This window comes from Phyllostomus discolor, chromosome 8 (assembly GCF_004126475.2).
Source record: "Phyllostomus discolor isolate MPI-MPIP mPhyDis1 chromosome 8, mPhyDis1.pri.v3, whole genome shotgun sequence".
Classification (NCBI taxonomy): domain Eukaryota; kingdom Metazoa; phylum Chordata; class Mammalia; order Chiroptera; family Phyllostomidae; genus Phyllostomus; species Phyllostomus discolor.
In genome coordinates this window covers 68,403,736-68,427,838 of record NC_040910.2, presented here as the reverse complement: position 1 = coordinate 68,427,838, position 24,103 = coordinate 68,403,736, and positions in this window count along the sequence as shown.

Genomic DNA, 24,103 nt, shown 5'->3' with positions numbered 1-24,103 from the left:
CGAGAGAGAGGAAGGAGTGGAACGAGCGAAACTTCCTCCAAGTCTTCCCGGCAAAGAGGGGCTCAAGAGCCACCCCCGCTTTGTTTATACTTTCCCCAAGCCCTTTATGTGTGATTCCAGCATCCGTTCCAAACAATCCTCTGCAGCGTGTAGTGCTAGCACCGATATTGCCACTTTAAAGGAGAGGCGCAGAATGCTTACCTGAACACAGTTCAATCCACCTGGCTTGCTGACCAGGGGCTTCAGCTCAGTCCTTGAAAGGGCCCTTGCTTCACTGCCAGTCCTTTTCCTTCAGCCAGAGAGGAGGGACGAGATGGCAGAGAGAGCAGTAGGTCGGGAGTCGGAAACTGAGGTTCCAGTCCATGCTTTGTCAATAGCAGGCAGTGTGGCCTTGGGGGCATTGTCTGTCATCCCAAGACCTCCCTGTCTTCCTCACATGGACGCAGAGAGCTTGGACAGAGTGGTGCTTCCCAGTCTTGGGTAGGGATGTTTAGACATGCCTGGACTTGCCTGGCTAGGGGCCGGGGTGAAGCTGGCAGACGTCCACAGGTCGAGACCCCTGGTGGGTACGGGGTTGGGGGAATCACTACCAGCCCTGAGAATTCCTTCTCAGCATAGCTGTGAGGCCCTCTGGGGGTTCATGCCGTTGTGCTGGGGGAAGTAAACCCACAGGGGAAATGACACCAATTTTACTTGAAGATTTGGAGACATTTTAACAGGAGTAAACAAGCATGAATGGAGTAAAAGGCCACATTCGTACAAATTTTGAAGATAAAAAGAGGTCTTCAAGGAAGTCCTTATTTACAGCAGGTCTCTCCCAGCTCCATTCCCCACCCTGCTCCTTCTCTCCACTGCCTTCAGAGGTCTTGGTTGACAAGAATCCTAAGCAACCGAGAGAGGCCCGTCCAGCCTACCACAGTAGCAAAGCCTTAGTCATTGGAGGGAAAGAGGAGTCCATCCCTGAGCTACCCCCAGCTCCGTTCTCCCCTGAGCTTGGGTCTGAACAGGGGTTTGTGGGCTGAAGTGGGAGAAGTCCTTTCTCCAGCACCTGGCCTTGCACTGTGGCCCAAGAAGCGTGCCTTTGAGATTGCTCTGACTGAGGGAAACGGCTTACTCCTCTACTGTGCCATACACCACCATCAACCAGGCATGTGGGGACGCTGGTGTGTTTCACAGTGAGGACTGAAGACTGGTTCCGGTGTTTGCCAGAGGTGGAGTGGTGGACAGGGACAGACACACTGGGAAAGCAGGGGCTCGGGGGAGCAGAAGCAGCAGCAGCTGGCCCTCAGACCTCACCGGGTTTGGTTTGTGCATCTGAGACGCCCCTGGGGGGTCTAAAAACAGAGGGAGGGTGCAGTTTGTGGAATGGGCAAGTCCTGAGTGGACTGAGGCAGGGGGAGTGTGCAAGAGCCTGCAAGCAGTTTTATTGTCTTACTGTCTTCTCCTACTACCTGTGTTCACACAGGCAGCTGGGGCCTGGAGTCTCTCCTTTCATTTGTTCCTCCTCCCAGATCCCTAGGGGTTTATGGCGGTTGTAATGGTCGTTTTAAATGTTCCAAAAACTCTAATGGAAATCATAATACATCTGTTTTCTGCTTTTTGCATACCCAGTTATGGATGTGTTTGATGAATAAATCATGGGAAAATGAATTAATGATTCCTTAATGATTCGTCTCTTTGGCAGGAACATACTTCAAGATAAGGGATAGTTGGTAGAAAAGTAATAAAGGAACATCTTGATGTTGAATCAGTTGGGAAGTCACACAGGCCAGAGGCTCCTGAGGGTTATTTCCAGCCCCAGCCCTTGCAGCAACTGGCTGCCCAGTCTGGAGCAGCCAGCAGTCCCCAGCCGGAGTGGGAGTGATGGGGGAGAGAGCAGCCTCTACAGCCAGTCCTTCTGTCTCTGCAGATTCAGAAGGTCAGTAAGTCAAGGGCAAGCAGCAGTCTGCGTGAGAGGCACTTAGGAAGATCCCAGTCCCTCTCTTCTGGGCCCCTAAGCCCAAGGCAGAGATTCAATTCTGGAATAACCCAGGACCAAGGGGCAGCATGTCTGCTTAAAATAATAGAATGTTTCAGCCCAGTGGTGTTCAAACTAGAGTACACATCAGAATCCCTGGGGGAACTTTTAAAAACACAGGCGAGTGGGCCCAACGCCTGGAGTTCCTGGTTCAGAAGGTCTGGGAAGAGACCTCGGATGTTCATGTCTAACACGGCCCCAAGCGGTGCTGCTGTTGCTGGCCCAGGGGCCACACTCTGACAGACACCTTCCCCCCATTTGCTCCCACCTCAGTTTCTCTTTCTATGGCTGTCCTATCAACCCCACTATGCTCCCCCCACCATCGACCCCTTCAGGCCTGCCACCCTTGTTCCCCTGGGCTCCCCCTCTTTCTTTCCCCACCAGCTCCAACAGCCTTTCATTCCCGTCTTTCTTCCTGAACAAATAGCACACTTGATATTCTTGAAAACTGGAATGCTAGTGAGACAGGAGGAAAAGCCAGTGCATGCCCCCAGCGGGCAAGGGACCCTAACTGCAGATGGCCCGGCCAGGGTGGGCTGACCAGAACTCCAGGTTCCTCACAGCTGACAGAGTCACACAGCTGACAGAGTTGCCTGGGGCTGGTGCGATTCAGCAAGGACTCCATGTGACCGTGGGCGAGGTTTGTTTCCTGCACCTGGGGAGACAGTGGGAGAGATGGGGTTACCCAGAGGGCAGCATCCAAGCATAAGTTCAGCTTCAAAGATCCTTTCCAGAGTTCTCAGACCTTGAGTGGGTGTGCATCAGAATCCCTGAGGGCTTGCTAAATTCTGCTGCTGGCCCCCCACCTCCCTCAGAGCCTCTCATTTTGTAGGAAACCCTGGGACTTACCTGAAAGTTCCCAACCTCAAATATCACTAGAGGGTCTCCCAGTAGGGGCAGCCTGTGGGGTCTAGGGAGACCAAGGCCAGAGATGAGTGTTTGGTGAATAAAGGAAGGAATGAGAATGTGTGGCTGTGCACCATCCATGTTTAGTCCTTAGCCACGTACAATGCACTCTCTCACCCAGTGCAACCTTGGCATTCCCAGGCTGGTACAGGTTTTCCGCTGTCTGAAAGTAGAGCGTTCCTCTAAAGCCCTTCATAAGCCTAAATGTCATCAAGTGAAGAAACAATGACTATTAATTTAAATAGAAAAATATTTTAGTATTCCCAGACCCAAAATTCAGTGCTTGCACTACCGAAACACCTAATTATATTCAGTTTTAGGCTAAATGTAACACCCTATGCACTCTCTTGGCTTTTCTGATACTATAGGACAGATCTTGCTACTAGATGCCCAGAATAAATCCCACAAAGTCCAGATGCTCACAGACACAGTTCGGAGCCATGGCGGCTGGGTGCTGAGATGCTGAGTGTGGTTCCAGGGAAGGAACTGGCGGAGCTGCTGGGGTCCTCTGCCAGCTTACTGCAAAACACACACTGAACAATGTTTTTGCTTTTCATCCTCCCCTGCATAAAGACAGGGTTAACTGTAGTTAGTTTCTAATGGTCTGAACCTTTCATCCAAATATCTCTGACAACGAGTGATTTCCTATTCCTTCACTTTTCTGTCAGTTACCATGTTGTCTGCCAGGAACTAACACAACCCAAGCTTATGCTGGGCGCTTCCCAGTGTTGAGACATGGACTCCAATATCACATATCGATTTTTTCCAAAAAGCTGCCTAATCCTTCTTATAGTTCTTCTTCCCTGAGGACAGGTGGAGTTGTTCCAAGATGAAGGAAGCTGAGCGCACTGTGTTACGTCTCTGTCACCAGTCTAGTCTTGCCTGTCTGACTCCCATTCCCCTTCGTGTTGGCTTGTATCCAGAAGCCTCTTTGGTCCCTCATGCAAATGAATTTCTGAGCTGACCTCAATAGTGGTAGACACAGCTTGTGATTCAGTGGGGGTAGGCCCCCTTTCTCCACCACACTGTGATTTCATGGAGACATGAGTTGACTTCTAGGGGCTTAAAGGCTACTGATTGGGAACGGGCTGGGTGGGCCCACCCTTCCCCCCACCCTTCCCCTAGTATGCCCACCTTCCCCAGGTTCACGTGTCCCTGTTGGTCACCTCTGTGGTAAGCTGTGGTAATTATTAGTGGCTGACTTGACTTTAAGTAGCTTTCTGTGACATAGGTCCTACAGTCCTGGAATCATTAGGAGTCTGAAGAAGTGCCCTGATGTGCACAGCACTCTGTGTGATCTCCACAACATGCTCTAAGGAATTTGCCCACTTAGCAGGGGTGGGGGTCTCAAAAGGCCATGCTGAATCACATTCGGTCCTTGTGACTGGAGTGTCTTTATTATTATCCTCTAATAGGCAAGGATCACCTAGAATGTCACCTAGACAAGAAGTGGCAGAGGTGACTGAGTTCAGGACACTGAAAAAGCCCGAATGCCCTCCAAGGGAACACAGAGGATGAGGGGTCACAGAAAAAAGGCCCCGGAGAATGGTAGGAGGCTCCCCTAGGCCCAGCCCCTTGAGAGAACTTTCTGGGAGGACAAGTCCAGATCACTGCTAGCGCAGCTCCAGGTGGCCCTGCACAGTGGGGATGGCCCCTCCTGCTTCCTCTTCCATCTGCAGCCTGCCTCTCCTCCGGTGATGGGCCGTCATGCGCTCATGGCTCTGGCATCGGCAGTGATGCAGAGCAGCATGGAGACCTGCTCAGGAGTGCATTCCCCGGCACTTAGCACATCCAGGTTGGGGCCTGAGGCATGATGGTTCATGACTCACCTGCCTTGTGAGTGTGCATCACCTCCCCCAGCCACTACCTTGATCTCTGTGCCGGAGGCTCTACAGGGCTCTGGAGAAGCCAGCCAGCAGTTCATGGGTGTGAAAGAAGGCCCGACTGGCAGCCTGCAGACCTGGAGACTGGAGACCCCAGCCCCAGTCCTGGGCATGCTACTGTTCAGCTGCTTTAACTCGGAAAGGGCACTGCATCTGCCGGCTTTAGTTTCCCACCTCTAAGATAGCAGGCTTGCTCAGATCCTTGGTATTCTAAGTATCATAAGGACTAGGAACAGTGGTACCACCTAGAAGACAATGAGAAATGCGAAGTCTCAGGCCCCTCCTCACACTTACTGAATCAGAACCAGCATTTCACAACATTCCCAAGGTACTGGTGATCTGAATACAGTGGTGCTGCTCTCATGACCTCTAAGATTGAGTTTGGAGCTTGTGACCTCTAATTCTGTGCCACCAGGGGTCCCAGAGCACTGTTCTGGCAGTTTATCAGTTGTGGACCAAGCCTTGTCCCAGAGGGATTGTCCCCAATTTCTACACGTGTTGCCTAGGTGCGTCTTCTCAGTTCTAGCCCTTAAAGAGGGTGCCCAGGTGGTTGAAGATAGATTCCTGGACTCCCTCCTCTGTGGACCTCTCCTTCCTTCCAGAGGACTAGAGTAAGGGCCAGTGAGTAAGCGGCTGGAACTGCACTCAGTTCACCTTCTACTTCCTTTACCATAGGTTTACTCTACACCCATTCTCCAAAGCAGTGGGAGACACCCAACCTGCAGAAGCATGCCCTGTGACTTGAGAGACAGCCTGGGAGTAGAACAAGTGCCCTGTGCCGAGAACAATCATATGCGCCTTTAAACTGCACTCGAACAGCCAGGTGAGAGAAAGAGGGAGGAAGATGTAAGGAATGGGAGACCTTCCCAGCCTGGAGTGAGTGTGACAGGGGAGTTCAGACTCTGTGGCTGCTGCTCAGCCCCTCTCAGCCCCTCAGTCTCTCAGACAGGGCCATATGCTCTGGGCTGAGTGCAATCTTGCTTTTTCAAGATTTGCATATTTTGAACAACAGGCTGCTGCAAAATGAAAGTCAGCTGCTGCATTTGTTTCCCAGCCAAAGACATGGAAACCTGTTCCCTTTCTAGAATAAAAAGCCAACTGGAATTGTTCAGAGTGATTGTGCTTACATGTGACTTTCCTTCTGTGCTAATGTCAGAACTATGGGAAGAGGAGATGCTTCCTCACTGCATGGAGTCAGGTCAGAAACACAACGAAATATTTAATTGGGGAAGTCAATAAGTAAAGATAGTCAAGGAAGTTCTGAGTAGGAGGGGAATCTTTCTTCTTAACATCTTATCTAGAAGTTCTTCCATAATATCTCTTCAGGTTTCTGAGATCAGTTGAATTCTGAAGAGCCAGGTGGGTGGCTGAGCACAGAGCTTCCAGAAGATTCCATGGTGCTGTCTTTGTCACATGGGGCTCTATGCATTCCTTCCAGGAGGTGCTGTACTGAATGCAGAATTCTGAGGTTTGCTCAGACACAGGTTAAACTGTCAGAAAGATGCTGACATCACTGGGAGTCTGAGAATTGTCCCAACACTCAGAAACATGTTACAGCGTGCTTTGACAAAAGACCAAATCAACTTCTTTATTAGGTAATCACCTCGTACCATAAAACATCAGAGACAGCTTACAAGAAATACATACTCGATTAGGGTGAAATATAAATAAAAAGTACAAAATTAGACCAGGGGAAATATAAATTAGTGGGGCAGGTCAGCACAGGTGGTAAGCAGAAGCACTTCCGATGGGGCTGCAACTGACTAGATGATATTGAATTAAGATAAAAATAAAGCCCTGCCCTTGGGAATCAAGAAATAAATAATCCACAGACAACACAGCAGAGGCCTAGCTTGCTTCTCAGAAGAACACCCAGAGAGTTTCTGTTGACCAGAAGTGCCACGTGAGCCCCCGCGTGGCCTGGCTGTCTGTGCCAATGAGTGGGGCTGTGCTCATAGTACCCAGTGTCCAGCACCGAGGAGGGCAGCCTCTCACTCTCAACATTGGCTGGGCATTGCTTTGGCAACCAACGTGTTGAAATATGCTACCATGTGCCAACTGGACGAAACTAAGAGATGGATGAGGTAGAGTCTCCAGAGCTCCCTAGTCCATTCAAAGAGCTGAGGAGGAGTAGCAATAATGCTGGCAGGAGATTCCATGTGGACTTCTGTGCTTGGTTCCAAGTGCTGGTTTTTAAAGGGACATTGACAAGAGAAGCAGCAGGAGACAGGACATCTCTGTTATTGTCTAAGCCCACAGCAAGTTTGCTGCCCTAAAAGCTCCAGCTCAAGAACATCAAGGCTTCCCGGGCTCTCCTAAATCAGCAGGGGCACCAACAGTGGAGTCAGTAACCTATACAAGATGCTGGAGGCTTGATGGAGTCTTTATCATGGTTTATTATGGGTTTATCCCATTCTCCAAAGCAGTGGGAGATGCCCATCTTGTAGAGGCCCGGCATCCCTAGCCAGCCTTGGGTTCCTCTAGGGCACTGTTGAATGAGGGGTTGCAAAAAGGCATCTTCTTGCATCGGTGCTTCTCCATCAGAAAGGACTTCTGTTGAATAAACAAAGATGAAATGGATCAGCCCAAGGTTGGACTATGTCCTTTCAAGCCTGTGTGGGGTGAACCAGCCTGGTTCCTGGAGTCAACCAGACCTGGGGTTCGATGCTGGGGCTGCCACTTCTGTGGGCCAGTCATGGAACCACACTGAGACTCAGTTTCCCAACCAGATATTGGGGATTTGGATCCCAACTCAAGAGATGTGAACATCTGATGAGACCATGAAATAAAGTAGATGTTTTGCCCAGTAAATATTGAGGTACTCATCATACCTTTCCTTACAGGCAAAGCTCATCTCTCTCTCTGGGTTCTGGATTCTGCCCCCCACATCCACCTTGGACATGGCCAGGCATCCATCTGTTTTTGTTTGTAACTCTGATGTCCTCCTTTCCTCTCTACTGGCTCCTCTCCTCCACTTGCCATCCCCTCCACTGAAAACACCACACTTCAGACCAGCTGCGCCATCACATCCTTACCCCTGTCATTTCATTACCAAGTATTTTGAAGACTGATCTGCCCTCAGTCCATATACCTCTTAGCAGCCACTCTGTAAACAGCACTAGTCTCATTTTTGCCCTCACCATTTACTGGTAAAGACTCATTGCCAAGTCCAATCACCTTTTCTCAGGACACATACTTTTTGACAGCTCCGAGGTGCTGGACAGTTAGGCCCCCCACTCTTTGTATCATGTCTCCCTTCCCCCACTTTGCCACCCGCCCAGTGTTGCTGCCTTATTACTACTGGGAACTTCTCTCCGGGGTCCCCAACCTGCCTTCCTTCCCATTCTTGCCTCCCATTCCCCCAAAGCAAACGGCTCAGGGTTTTGACTTGGGCCTCTATGGAAGGTAACCACAACTACCTCAGGGCAGCAAACTGTTTCTGTAAAAGGCCAGATAGTGAGTATTTTAGGCACTGCAGGCCGAACAGTCTCTGTTGTATTTCCTCAACTCTGTTGTGATAGCATCAAGTAGCCTTACAGGAATGAGTGGCCCTGACTGTGTCCCCACAAAAACCCTATTTACAAAGCAGAAGGGCCAGCTCTGGCCCACGGGCAGCAGCTTGCCAGCCCTGAGTCCAGCGTAAAGTGTATGAACAATAGGGTCTGATACACCTGCTTTCACAGTTTGGCTCCATCACTCACTAGTTCCATCATGTTGGACAAATTTTTTAGTCTCTATGCTCCCTACTGTGCTTATTGTAAAGGGGGAATACTAATAATAATAAACTTTTTGCACAGTGTTATTGAAGGGTGAACTGCAATAATGTGCCTCTTTCAGTGAAAAAGGGACATCTCAGGGTTCCTCCCTGTACCTTCCTTGCTTCCTTCTGTCCATTCCCCACTCTCCATGCCATGCTTTCTTCCCGTCTCTCCCTGCCTCCCTACCCTCTACAATCTCATTCACACTCATGCCTGCAGCCCCTACATCCATCCCCATGCCTGATGTCCCTTCTGAGTTTAAAATCTGCACATTCAGTGCCAGTTGGGCAGTTCTGTTCATAGACACCATCTCCACCTCAGACCCTGCATGTGCAAAGGACAACACATCACCTTAACTGAACCTGTGCCTTCTCCCAACCTCCCTTGTTCAGGGGGTGGCAATGCTTTCCAAAGCTGCTGACACCAGCATGCCCTGCTGGTCCTGTCTGGCCACCTCCTGTCCTTGGCAGCCATCTCAGCAGTTCACTCTCATGGCCTGCCCCCTGACCTTTCTCAGTGGTCTTCCTTTCTCCATGCCCGTTCTGCACATGACACCAAGTTACTCTTGCTCAGGCCCTGCCTAGCCATGCCACTCTCCAGTCCCTGAAGTTATTGATGGCTCCCCAGGCATCAGATCCCTATCTGGCTTCCACCCTAACCCTGGTCATAGGCCTACTCACTCTTTCTGTGACACTTAATTCTCCCCGTTCTGCAGCCTTCCTGGTTCTCCCAAAATGCCGTCTCTCTCTGCATGCCTCATTCTTACCTGTTTGCCAGGACCCAGGCCAGTGATCTGAAGTCACCCAGCCCCTTTTCCCACACAGTGGCTAAGATCTCTCCCTCACCTTGGCTCCTGGAGGCTATGCAAGCCCATGCTTATCTCATGGCATGCATTTTCCATTTTCCATGTGCTTTTGTGAGGTGTTGCATACCTGTTTTATCTCTTCTTCTAGATTACAGATTCCTCCAGGGTGGGGGAGTGTTTGGCTCTCTGTGTGGCTCCAGCATGCAGCCTTTTAACCTGGCTCTGCTCTGAGTCACCCTGGCAGCTCAGAGTCTGTGTGGGGGAAGTCGATGCTGAGGAGTAGCCCTCCTTTGCCACTGCTCAGGGCTGTGAGACTTCCATGCCCTCCGGCTTTGGTTGCTGGGGAGTGGTGTGTACATGTGCATATGGCAGGTGTGCAGGGCTGTGTGTATGTGAATAGGATGGGTGTGGTATGGAGGCTATGTGAGTGTGAGGTGTGGATGTGGGGGTGTGTTGGTGTGTATTTGTTGGCAGTGGGGGGATGCGTGTGCAGTGTGTGGGTGTTGCTCTGTATGTAAGATGTGGTGGGAATTTGGGTGTGGGAAGAGCTGATCTATGTACAGGAGTGTACGTGTGGAGGTGTGTGTGGGCAATGGGAGAGGTAGGTGTGCATGTGTTTGTGAGGCCTATATGAGGGGAACATGGGTGCATACACATGAGGGGAAATGTGTGTGGAGGAAGGAAGTGTTCATTTTTGTGTGTGGCACATGTGCGTGTATTTGTGGGGGAGTGTATGTACACTTATACATTCTTCTAAAAGGACAAGACTCGTCACCTGACTTTATCTATGAGAAATGCCCAGGAAGTAGAACAAAGAGCAAACAAAGCTTCAGAAAGTTCAGTGACCAAGCGACAAAAATTAGGCAGCACAATGTCTTGCTTGGTCTATAGTTGGGCTATTAAAACAAGCCACTCGTTCCTGGAGCTCCTGAGGGGCCCTTGGAGGTTTCGTGGCCACATGGTCTTCAGAGAACCCTGCAAACAGCAGGCTGAGGGCTGCGGGGGGCCAGGCCCTGGCCAGTCCTCACTGGTATTCTGTCTCACACCTCATACTGGGGGTAGGTGGAGGGGGTATCCTAGCTAACTAGACTCTGAGACTCTGAAGGATGAGCTCAGAAGGGCAGCATCAGGCTCTGAATTCAAAGAGCCTGCACTCTTTCTTTGAGTCCAGTCTGCCCTTGGGTTCATGATCTGTGGATCATGGACCCGCAGAACCAGTTACAAACTGCCTGTAAACCATGGATGTGTTCAGAGATTACATCCAGGACAAAGGTCACAATGTAAGGGGATTGAGACAGCTGTTATCAGAAATATCTTTTAGCGTCAGAACTTGCGTTCACATGAAGCCTCACGTGAAAGTTCAGTGGATAAAATGGGACAAACCCAGCACAACTGTGTTGGGTGCACCTGTGTGCTGGGGGGTGGGTGGGGTGTGGGATTTCTGCCTGCTCACCCTTCAGCCCCAGAGCGGCCTTGCCAGAGCACAATTCAAAACCTCTTCCGAGGACCAAATCTCCTCTAAAGAGAAGTAAAATGACTTGCCCAGGGTCACCCAGGGGGGTGGTGAGCAATTCCTGTAAGTGGGCAGGCTGCTGACTGGCAGGTCCCAGCCCCTATCCACCTGTCACTCTAAGCTGGCCTCAGACAGTGCAGGGGGTGGAGGGCCTGGGGAAGGTGAGATGCATGAATGGGCAGGCTGGCTTTGAGGGTCCCATGGAACATATGGAACGTGGGGACTGAAAAGGTGAAAGTGAAATTTGCCTGATTGCATCCAGTGGAGAATGCAGGGGGCTCACAGCTTTGAAGTCCCCTTGGGCCTAGACGGAAGCCTAGTGTTCTGGGGCTGCTCTCACTCTCATACCTGCTGAAAAGTCATGCTGTCCACCATCTTAAGAATGGTCATAATGCTTCAGGGATATCAGACTCACAGAAAGGTCCCACCCCTCTGTAATGACATACCAGTTACCTGCATTGTGACAGCGGTTCACTTAATCACCACTGGTACAGTGCTGTGGGCAATATCCTTATGAGTTACATGCTATCAGTAACACCCTCTCTGAAATAAGGGTTATTATTAGCACCATCTCCATTGTGCAGATTTGGAAACGAGGGCATAGAAAGGTAAAGGAACTTGCCCCAGGTCACACAGCTAGGAAGGAACAAAACTGGACTCAAACCAGGCAGTCTGGGTCTTGGCTCGTGCTCTTCACTGCAGGGCAACTGAGCTTCTGTCTTTTCAATGAGAGAAGGACATTCAGGGCAAGGAGCCCCACACTGTGACCCCGTGTTGTTGGGACAAGTGACATAACTCCCCAAATGAACTGGAACTGGTGATCATCATCATCGTCGTTATCTTGCTTAGGTGTCTAATAGGTTCTCATTGTTCTTAAAATAATGGCCAACATCCTTCAGAGGGCCTTCAAGGCTCCTCCTGATCTGGTGCCTGCCTACAGCAGGGCCCACACCCTCTCTTGCACTTGCTTTCTGCCCTTCTATCGTCCTGCTGTCTTTAGTTCACTGCTAACCCAGGACCTTTGCTCAAGCCACTGCCTCTTCCTGACAGATTCCACCTTCTGGGTCAGTCTCCCTGGAGCATTCCAGTAGAGAGGTGCTCCTTATCTTCTTAGCCCTCACCCGACCCTTCACTGTATCCATTAGTGAGAGTGTTTGGTTAGTGTCCACCTCTCCCCTGACCGGAAACCCCCCGTGGGTAGAGACCTTGTGTGTCTTATTCTTCACGGCACCCCCAGGACCTTGCACAATGCCTGACACACTCTTGTGGGTGAGCAAAAAAATTAGGGGTCCCTTCTTGCCTTGATGTTTCATGATGCTAACCGTGAAGTGACCCTCACCATTACCAACTTGGGTACTCCTCTAGGTGAGTTTATTCACCCCAGAGTCAATGTTTACTAACAACATTTGACATGGGTAGAAACCACATTGTTTGCAAAGAGCTTTAGCCAGCCTTCCTTACTTTTGATCCTTGCAACAACAAGGGCAGGTAATATTATCTTCATTTTACAGATGAGGATGCTGAGGCTCAGGGCACCACACATGACCGTGTTCATGTCACCCAGTGAACAAGCGCTGCTCGGGGCCAGATGCAGGCATCGTGACTTCTCATCTCTCTTTCTTTCACTGGCCAGGGGCCACTTCACCTCCCTTCTAAATCTTCTTCAGATTGCTGCCTCCTCTCTCAGTTCTAAGACTCAGATGGAATTCCCCAGAGAAGACACGATGATTATTTCCTCCTTCCAAGCCAGCAATGACCTTTGCTCTTACATCCTAACTCCAAAAGGAGTGCCCAACTGTGTCAGTGAGCAGGTCCCTGCCCCCCTCGGGTGGGGTAGATAATAATTTCCCACACACCAGGGCTTGGATCTCAGTCCCTTGAGAGGAGCTGCCCACCTCTAGGTCAGGGTTTGAGGGCCAGACCAGCTCTATCTTTTAGGTTCCACGTCCCCGTGAAAAGTCTTACACTTATCTGCCTCCTTGGTTACATGTGGTCAACTGAGCCACTGGCCTGGCTGAAAAGTGCAGCTCAACCAAGGAAATAGTTGGCCTTGGTCTCTCAACTTTGAGGTCTTCCAGGGTGGCTTGGGAAGGTGTTGACCTCATGAGAGGAGGGTGCCTGAGGGGGATAGGCTGGGGGAGGAGGCAGGGCCACTCTAGAATGGACTCCAGAAGCCACTGTAGAATGGACATACAGGCAGATCCTGACCCTTCCTGCATGTCCTGTCAGGACAGGTGCAGGGAGGAAGCAAGCAAGAAGGGCCATTCTGGGGGCTCTGCTCTGTTTCCTCCCACTCAGGCCAGCTCGTACCCCTGCTAGGGCACTTCTGCTGTCGGGAAACTCCTCCCCGTGCCAGAGGCTTTTCTCTCCAGCAGGATTCTCCCCAGTAGACAGTCCAGATGGGCCCTTTTCTTCCAAGTGTTAAGTTAAAGGGAGACCTTCTTGTTCTGCATGGCAGAACCCTCCAGGAAGTGTCAGAAGTGGGATAGGCTCAGGAGTCTCTCTTTCCAGTTTCCATAAGGAAAAGGATCCTCAGGGGAGAAAATAGCTGCTCTGTGTTCTTCTGGTCAGCCTGAGCCCAGGCTGACAGAGCCCCTGTTGGGTGGAGTCTTCCTGCTGCTTGCCCATTCAGCCTCCGAAGACCTGAACCTGCTCATTTGAGCCTGCCTGGCCACTGTACCAGGGAGGTCTCATGTGCACTTACCTGGTTCCTGTCTGGGCATTTTGGGTGAGAGTGGCAACATGTCCCTGCTCCTCCGACTGCTAGCAGCTCCAGGTTCACAGGAAGCCTGTGTCCTTTCTCCTCGGCTGATGGCCAAACTACAAGTCCAGTTTCTCAAGAGGCAGCTCAATATTGAAGGAATACCAGGTGATCCAGAACAGTAGGCTGAAAGCCAGGGTCAGAGAACCTGTGTAGACCAAGAAGTCCCAGTAATCGAGTGAGGCAAAGATGCCCACAAGCAAAAGCACCAGGCCCAGGGTGTCCAGTAGGAGGGCCAAGAGGAGGAGGAGGGCACACTGCCCAGGGTTGCATCTTCCCCAGGGGCCCCCCAGGAGCATTGCCCCGGAGCAGGGGCAGCAGGGGCAGCGTGAGGAGCCCAGCTGCACGCCCAGAGCTGATGTGGCAGGCTCGCCTCCTGCTGCCTTCTCTCCCCACTGGGTGTGAGCAAATGAGTGAGCCGTCTGTCTGGAGCCACGAGGAAGTACACGTGGGTCTACCTTTATGAGCACGGCAGCCGGTGGGGCAGGTTAGTTCTTAACTGTTTCACGGCTCAGCAATGATCCTGATCAAAACAGCCTGACATCACTGCTCATGCGAGTGCATCGCTGGGGCAACCAGGTTACATGGCAGAGGAGGAGTCGCGTGCCCTTGGATGGATTTGCAAAGTCCAGGGACTAGGAACATTGAAGCTGTGGGCTGGCAGAGGGGCTGCCCTGTGCCCTCTGCTCTGCCTCTCAGGTCCTGGGCAAGTCCTGCTGAGTGACTGGGACACAGTTTCTTCAACTCATGCGATAGGGGAGGCTTCTCATACTTTTTGCCACTTCTGCCCTATTTGTCTTGTAGAGACCAGAGGTTTTATGTGAAAGGCATGGAAGAGGGTTTATGGACATAAAGAGATTTTGAAATGTGCTGTAAGAATTAGTCAGTATTAGCCAAAGAAGTTTCATGTGTCTTGTAGCTTCTCTGCTCTGGAGCCCTGAGGACCTGTGCTTCTTTCTTCCACTCAGGCTTATCCCCGAGGCAAGAAAGACTGAGATGACAGAGGGGGTATGACAGGGAGAGAAGAGATTTGGCTTCCGTCTGTGGTCAGCTGGGTGCAGACTGAAAGCAACTCCAGGCAAAAGTCAACGGATGTTTACCTGGTTCTCTGCACTTTTTAGATGGACTAAGTTCATGTTTGCTTTCTGTCTCAGGGACACTCCACGCGTCTCCAAGGGGTTATATATAAAATGAATAGTCTTATAACCATGCCATTCACAGGGTGTTCAGAATGAACATCAACTGAGAAAAGTGCAGTGACAGTCCTCAGCCACCTCTACAGGGCCACAGACCCCCTCCCCAGCCCCAGTTAACTGCCTTGCACTGGGTGCCAAACCTCTCTGGGACTCACTTTCCCCATACAACTGAAAGAAAAAAATTTCTACTCTTTCTTTTATCTTCCCCAGTGCGTGAGAATAAAAAGGTGATTCAAATGTAGTTTCCTATGCATAAAATAAGCCAGATGAATGGACAACTTGCAGATAAAAGTAGCGGGGAGGGCTACAGTTATGTAAGTTATAGGTTATGGGATCTGAAGCACCACGAGACTTGACTCAAGCCAGGTAGACAGTCTGGAGCATCTCAAAGCGAGGAGTAGCTGAGGCCAGTCTCCCACCCGTATTAGCATCCTTTTCCTAGTGTATCCTCAGAAGTGGTTAGATATGAATCCCTGGGGACCCCTCCCAGGGATGGAGAAGCCATGGCTCTTCAGATGTCTCAGCCCAGTGTTGACTGGCAGAGTTTCCTGGGAAGAACAGCTGATGGGCAGCAATAGTTCTGTAGATGGGGACTGAGTCCCTGGCTGCACCTGTGCAGGCTGGCATGTTCCAGCTGGCTGGCTACAGGTTCTTGGGGTCTTTTGCAGAGACCAGTGTGTGTATGTATGAACAACAATTTTAGTGTTAAAATTTCTGTGTGCCAGGAAGTCTTGGGGTCCTGGACCAGGTGGGATGGTTGGTCACCCTGCTTCCATCTGACATCAGGTGATGGGTCAAGAGAAGCTGGGAATAGGGAGTTCTTTCCTGTCTACCCAGTGCAGATCAGCTTCCCTCAACACAGACCCCCAGCATCTAGGGGAACACTGGTCTCCCAAGTTCTGTATCTCCTCAACATTTTTATTGCTACTATTTACACACACACACACACACACACACACACGGGTTTCCAGTGGAAAATATGGTGACGTGTTTACCAAGTAAAGGAACACAATGGGAAGCACTCATGATTTCGGTGTCCAGACCTGATCAGCATCCACTTCTTGGTGTCCATGCTCCAGAACCATACACACCCCTCTGTCTGACAGAAATGGCCTGCAGCAGGTACTGTGGCCTCTGCCTGCCATTCCTTTCAACAATACCTGCCGTGCTTGGTACAGCTAACCTCAGCCCCCCCAGGAGGCAATCCAGGCTGCAGGAGCCCTGCACACCTGCCTGGTGAGTCTTCCCTGCTCTCCCTCCTGATGTTCCAGCTCCTGAGTATTGAGGTGGCCAAGGTACTTACACAGCTGGCAGAGAGGGACAGGGATGGCTGATGAAAAGCCAGGTGAGACTCAGCCCTGGATGCGGTCAGGCTGGAGGAGGAGGTGGGAGACAAGAGCAGCAGGGAGAGTGACTAGTGGTGTGGGAAACAGAAGCAGCTTGGGGTGAAGGCTTGCCCAGATCAAAGGCTGGTCATTAGCAAGAAACCTTCACTTGACTTGACAGAGGGCAGTGTGCTGTCCCCAGTTTTAACAAGAATGATGCCACCACAATCCTCCTCCCTCAGATGGCCTTTGGGATGGGTCCACTCATCCAGGCTGGCACCCGTGCCTGGGAGTAGATGTGCAGGGTTTCTGGGGCTGCTGTGGCACAGGCCCCAACCTGGGTGGCTTGAACAACAGGATATGATTTGAGTCCCAGTTCTGGAGCACAGAGGTGTGAAATTGGGCCACAGCAGCGTGGGGCCCGTCTGTTGGCTGGGAGGCAGAATCAGCCCCCAGCCTGTCCCCTAGCTCCTGGTGCTTTGCTGGCCATCTTCGTCCTTCCTTGGCTGACAAGGATGTATGACCTTCACGATCAAGCGTCATTCTCCTGGTGTGCATGTTTCTGTGCCCAGGCTTTTCCTTTTTATAAGGACACCAGTCATGTAGTGTGCCAGGAGGGCCCACTCTGCTCCAGTACAACCGTGTCTTACTAATTACATCTGCAATGATCCTATTTCCAAATAAGGTCACCTTCTGAGGTACTAGGGGTTAGGATTTCGACATCTGAATTTTGGGGACACAATTGAACCCATAACCATAGCTAAAAGGGTTATTTTTCTATTTTCTTGTTTTTGAACATCCTTCAACTTCTGCTGTAGTACAGATAGAAAATTTAGGCTCTTAAACCAAGCTTTCAGAAACAGCGTAGTTACAAAGCCAGCACCCCATTAAAGGTGGCCTGCCAGGCCACCCGGCATCAGGAAGAGTACTTCAGCCCCTGGGGCCCTGGGTTGCCCAGGGTTGGCTCCTCTGAGCTGAGGAGGCAGGGCCTTCTCTCGGCCTGGCTCTGGCCAGCTTTCTCCCTGTTCATCGGGGCAGGGAGCTTAACTTCTGCAAGCAGGTAATGCTGAGTTACGCTGACACGTTTGGACTTTAGAGCTGAAGAGGGATTTAAATTAGACCAATGTATGTGAGCACCTGTTATATCTCAGGCAGCAGGGAATAGGATCATGTGCAGAACCTGACACCACAGAGATCATCTTTGAAGGGGGGACACAAATAATTAAGATACAAATGATATATTTTCAGCTGATATTACATAATTTCAGACCCTGTACTTCCATAAATGCATTGGAAAATACAAAAACAAGGAAATGTAAGACAGTAGGCATCTGTTATGCTTTTTGAACCACAAACAGTGTGCAGGGCTCAGCCCTTGGCCTGTGACTTCCAGGTTTGGTCACTTAGGGACACCCTGCCCCTCTGCTTCTGAGACTTTGAGGGGCTGCTGGGCCGGTACCCACCCCTGAGGCTCAGAAAGGTTTGTCCCTCTGCTGCTGCCTCAAGGTTCTGCTTCCTCTTGGCAGTTTAGACTTAGTCACTCTCTTGGCAAAATCATCATGATGCGTCATCTCCCTGTGACGCCACAAGGATGACAGCTTCTCTGTGACCTACACCCTACAGGTCAGGCTGAGACTGAGATGGGGTCAGGCCAGTTAGGGGCTCAGCTGACACAGAGTCCAGTTCTCAGGCCCGAATCTATGAATGACTAAGGCCCAGTCACTTCCTGAGCTGTGACGCTTAGATGTGGGCTGAGTTCAGCCACTACGAGTGCTACTCACTCGTTGTGTGACTTTGGGCAGGTCACTTGCCCTCCCTGTGCCTCAGTTCCTCAGTGGAAAACAACCCTTTACTTCACAGGGTTACTGTGAAGTTAAGTGAGGCCATAGGTGTAAAGTGCTTAGAACCTGTACTCTGTAACATAGACAAACATTACTATTGTGGTTGTCACCGATATCTTTCCATTTTTTTCCCCACAGTGTTTCCACAAGGGAAACCCCAGGTCAGAAAGGATCAGCCTCAGACTCCCCTGCACCACTATTTTCTCCCCTTTATCAGTCTTGGCTTCATCTGGTTGCAGCTCCCTCCCTACCCCCTCCTCGCCTGACCTCCCAGGTCCAGCTTGGACAGGCCACGCCCTCTCTCCATCCCTAAGGGGCACAGATTGTCCCTTGATATACACAAACTCTTTTTTTTCCTCATGAAATGCTTTTCCAGTCTCCAGTCCCTCATCTCAAATCTTCATCATTCTCAAATCTCTGGACTTTCCCTGTTCACAGAATCTAGTGTTTAGCAAGCTTTGTCAGGCATGCGTGACCCCAGAATTCCGTCACAACTGCGGTACACTTCTATTATATATATTAATTTGTTAATATTACAATATTTTGTTAATTTTTTCTTTAAATGATTTTTATTCAATTAACTATTGTCTTCATCAGTGAAAAACTGATGTAGCTTCCATGATAGGCGGCAAGTATTTAAAAATATGTACACTGAAAACAAAACAATGTAAACCAGACCAGAGATCCTCAAACTTTTTCAATAACAGCCAGACCTTAAACATTTTAGACTTTGTGGACCATAAGATCTCTGTTACAACCATTCATTTCTGCTATTGACAATATATAAATAAATGGCTGTGTTCCAATAAAACTTTATTTACAAAACCAAGCAGTGGGCCAGACTTGGCAACTTCTGACCTAGACACTGTTGTCTATTGAAGTTGCCAAACCCGATGCCTATCTTCTCTTTCTCAAATAAAGGCATGAGTTTCACAGATTTCAGAGGGAGTAGAGTCACAACATTAATGGGAGCTTTTGTTTGGGAGTCATGTGAAGGACTGGATGAGAATTAAGGTGGCTATTTGTTTTAATGTAAGCCCACATGCTAAACAAACTTATTTCTCATACCCCTAGGAGTACAGTGCCAGATTTGGAAAAACATTGACCCTAATCGATGTTGTCTAATCAGTCCTGATGTACTCTCCCTACCCCTCTCCCAGGCTGGGGCCTGGGGTCAATATTTTAACAACTATATTCATTCTTTTGTGGGGAGCATCTGACAATTTTCAACTCTTTATTCTTTCTCTGTTAAGCTATCAGAAGGCTTTTGCAAGGTCCCCAAAGTGTCCATCTATTTGCAATTCAGGGGCCCTCCCTGCTGTTCAGCACACCGTTTAGCACACTTCCCTGGTCTTCCTTCACTCTCACAGGGCTGATCTGAACCTTCATTACTCTTATCTAGACCTCAAGAGCATCCCCCATGGCCACCTCCTCCTTGTTCATCACCTTTGCCCTCAGCAGGTTAATGATGTTGCCCCTTATTTAGCAGAGAACCTTATTTCCACACACTTGTATTGCACTTTCACATACACAGGCATCCATCCACACTGAGCCTCAGTTGTCCTCCCAGCAGCCCTGTTCCTGCTTCAGCATTGAGAACAGTCGAGAGATTCGCCGCCGTCCACCCATCAAGTAGCAGAGCCCTGGTTTGGACCTGGTCCTGCTGGTGGGAGCGCGCTCCCTGCAAGTATCACTCTCCCTCCTTTTCTGCTCCAGTCCCATGCCAGTGCTTCTCCTGACATCCTTGGAGAATCAGTTAGTGTCTTTCTTATTCCTGTTAAATTAAAAAATATTTAAAATTTTTTATTTAATTGTGGTAAAGTATACAAAATGTAAATACGTTGATTTAACCATTTTTAAGTGTGCAGTTTAGTGGCATTAAGCACATTCACACTGTCGTGCAATGATCACCGCATCCACCATCAGGACTTTCTCATCTTCCTCGGATGAAACTCTGTCCCCACTGAGGGGCGACTTCCCGTCCTCCCCCTCCCCCGGCCCTCCCTGGCAGCCACCGTTCTCCCTTCTGTCTCTGTGAATCTGACCCCTCTAAGTACCTCACATCAGTGCAATCACACAGTATCTACCGCCTTTGAAAGTGGTTCATTTCACTCAGCATCATGTCCTCGAGTTTTGTCCATATTGCAGCGTGTGCCATTATTTCCTTCCTTTCCAATCATATTCCATTGTGTCATCATATACTGTATTTTGCTTATCAAACCATCTGTCCACAGACAGTTGGGTTGCTTCCACTTTTCGGCTACTGTAAATAGTGCTGCCATGGACATGGGTGTACAGACATCTGCACATATGTGTCCCTGGTTTGAGTTCTTTTGGGTATATATCCACAGTGGATTTGCTAGATCATGTGCTAATTCTATGTTTAATATTTTAGGAACTGCCATACCGCTTCCACAGCAGCTGCACCATTTTGCATTTGCACCAGCAGGGCACAAAGAGGTTCCAATCTCCCCACAGCCTTGCCCACACTTGTTTTCCATTCTTTTGGTAATAGCCATCCTAATGAATAAGAAACGGATTCCTATTTAATTTGATAGTTACTTTTACAACAGTGCTCGTTATATTCATGGAAGTAAATTTTTTAGTTCTCCGTCTCCCTCATTAGTCTGGGCCTTGATTTCAGACAGGGAGCAACTCTGTCTTCTCCTAGTAACCTAGTACCCTGCATTCACTCACTAGATTCATTTGATAACTCCGGGGCATTCCTGACTTACTGGGAGAGCTCAGGCTATTTCACCAGTGTTCCCCCTCCTCTGCCCAGATACATCCAGTGTCCTTCTGTGTCTTCCCTTCCTTCTTTCCCTCTGCTCCTGAGGAAGTAGCTCCCCACAGCTCCTGCTCCAAAGCAAAGTGCTTCCACAGTAACACCTTGAGGTCTTATCACTCAGGGAAATGGTCTACTGCACTTTTAGGTGTTTTTGCGATGCCCATTTGGTTTTGTTTTGTTTCTGCTGGCACTCAGCTCTGAACTCGTTGCTGGGCACACCGTGAGAGACATCAGGCTGCAACTCCCAAGGCATTACCACCGGCATAGCTGCTGGGTTTGGTACTAGATTGATCTGTCTCTCACCATTTCTCTTGCCGTCACTCACCTCCCTCAGGAGCACTCAGTGCAAAGCCTGTTTGCAAGGTCTCATGATTAAGTTGCTCAAGGCTTGACTATTGGGGACCCCCTTCCTCTCCCAGCCAGGCCAGGGCCAAGCCCCAGGGTATCTTCTCAGTGCCTCAATGCAGGCTTCTGGCTTGAACTACAGGCCTGACCGTCTCCACCCATGGGCACCGCTGGGGGCCTGGCTCAGCAATCTTGAGCTGCTGAGCCACCTTTAGGTGCAAAGTCAGCTATAAATGAGCAAGAGAAATACATTTCTTGCCTTCAGGGAGCTTACAGTTGTGAGAAGGAGAGAGAGACAGTTAATCAATCAGAAAGATTAATGTCTGAATGTGATAGGCTTTAGTGGTCCATGATAAAAGGCTGTTATCCTCCAAGAACATAAAAAAAAAGATGTAGGTCAAGGCTTCCTGAGGCACTGATGTTTGAGTTGTGATCCAAAGAATGTGCAGGTGAGGCCGGGTGAGGAGGAGGTGACAGCTTTTTAGGCAGAGGCAGGAGCATGTGCGAAAGCTGTGTGGCGGCAGGTGGCACTGCGGACGTGGCTGAGACAGGAGGAAAAAAGGAGGCGAGGAGCTGGGTTGGCATCCTCCCCCTAAGAGCACTGAGAGGATGCTGGAGAGTTTCAGTCAGAAGGTGATGTGATCCATATTGTTAAAGAGGACCCTGGCTGCTGTGTAAGAACAGACTGGAAGGGCAAGAATTGGCAGGTGGCAGGCAGTAAGCCTGGAGGGGTGGAACTGGTGACAGTATTGATGAAAGGAAGTGGATCGACTGGAGAGGTAACCAGGGGGTGAAACTGACAGGACATGGTGACAAATTCAGTATGAAGATGAAGGGAACGGAAGGGTTCTTTGTTGTATGCCAGGCTTGTGTTTTGCAAATCTGGATGCAGATGGTGTCTGCTGAGACAAAACATTGGAAGAGAGCCTGGTGTGATCGAAAACCCCCAAGTTCAAATTGGACATAATGGGTTTGGATACATTGTTTGGAAGCTCTAGTGCTGGGCTAGAGACATGAACTTGTGAGTCAGCAACAAATTGGTGGAAAGGATGAAATTGCTCACGTGTTGAAAGAGTACAACAAGAGAAGAGGACCTGGGACAGGTCCCTGAGGTCTCCCACGTGTCTCAGCTGGGCAGAGCAGGATGAGCAGGCAGGAGAGACAGAAAAGGAGCTTCCACAGAGAGGAGGAAACCATGAGCTGGTTATATCTTGAATCCAAAGGAACAGAGAGAATGTTTCAAAAAGAGATGACTGGTCAGTTGTGTTCAATGCTATTGAAAGATCAAGCCTACTAAGATATCTTCCCAGGACTAGAGCAAGGTAGGGGCGGGCTCTTGGAAAATGGCCTTGTCTTCCCCTCCCTTCTGCAATGTGCCTGTTCATTGCCCCTCTGAGCCCGTGGCTGTCAGGGTTTTGGGCAGATAGGCCTGGGGGCTTGAGCAAGTACCTTGATTCTCCTGAGCCTGACCAGAGGAAACTGGCCGGGCAGTTTTTACCTGGAGGATGGGGAGTCAACGATGGATAGTCCAGGACAAGGAGAAGAACCCCAGAGAGCCTGGTTCACAGAGATCTGGGGAGCTGGCCTCGAGGGAGGATTCGTCCTCAGAGGGGGGACATCTAATAGGATGCTAATGCCATGGTTGAATGATTTGAAAAAAATTACCATTACAGTGGGATATTTAAAATATCACTTAAATCTCAAAATTTCACAAGTTACAGTTAAGTATATTTATTTAAGGACTTAGAAAAGCTAAATAATGTTTTATTTTAATTAATTAAAATTTAAATTATTAATATTTTTAGTGTGATGAGAACACAGAACATGAGAACTACCCTTATAACAAATGTTTGAGTGCACAGTGCAGCCTCATTAACTGCAGGCACAGCGTTGCTCAGCAGACCCCTAGGACATACAGGCAAGACTGAAATGTTATAATACTTTAATTTGTACACTTTGTTTAAGAGGTACTATGTATCCTAAGAAATTAGAAAAAAAGTAATAGGAGTTAAAGAAAGTAGCAAGAAGGAAGACACTAAAGATGAATGCTGAAAATAAAAAAATAAGCAGAAATAGAACACCAGGAGAAAGAATTTTACTTTTCCAGTTCAGGAAGGCAGTGAGGATGTGGGGTGGAAGCCTCACGTCATCTGAGTGTACTGTAGGAGTAGAGTCGGTCTCAAGAGCCCCGCGCCCAGGTGGGGCCTCGCCTGTGCTGGGATGGACCAGCACTGTCCAGCACAGATGGAAATGCTCTGTGGTCTCTGCTGTCCAACATGGTAGCAACCAGCACGCATGGCTATTGAGCATCTGGAATGTGGCTGGTGTCATTGTGTAACCAAATATTTAGTTATATTTCACTTTGGTTAATTTAATCTGAACGGAAGCAGTCAGATGTGGCTGCCATATTTAGAGAGCACCATCCATTGCTTGAGAAGGTGGGACCATGGCTCCTCACTGGCCATGTTCACACTGGCTCTTCAGAGCACCCTGGGGACCCAAACAGGGTGCTTCACCATTAGGATTCAGAGGCCCAGTTTCAAGCCCAATTTTGCCCCCTATTAGCCAGGGACCAGCCTCCAGCCGTGTGGTTTCCACACCGTGCTGTTGCCTGTGGGCTCTGGGAGGCTACTGGGCTCTCCCCCAGTGATGATATCTAAGGGTAGACAGTTACTTGAGGAGGAAGTTGGGGAAATAGGAGGAGGGAACAGTGGGAAGTGCAAGGGGACCAGGGTCTTTGCTCAGACCCGTCTGTAGTGGTACCTGCAGGGCAGGCTGCTACCCACCCAGCTGGGAGTGGATCCTCAGCTTCCCTGGGTGCCTGTGCCAGACCCTGGGCAGGAGGCCTGGGGCTCAGGACACTTGTGCTTGCATTGGCTCCTTTGGGACCCACTCTCTAAACCCACACAGAACTGTGGAACGTCTCTTCCCAGTTTGACCTCATCAGGGTTTGTCCTCACTGATC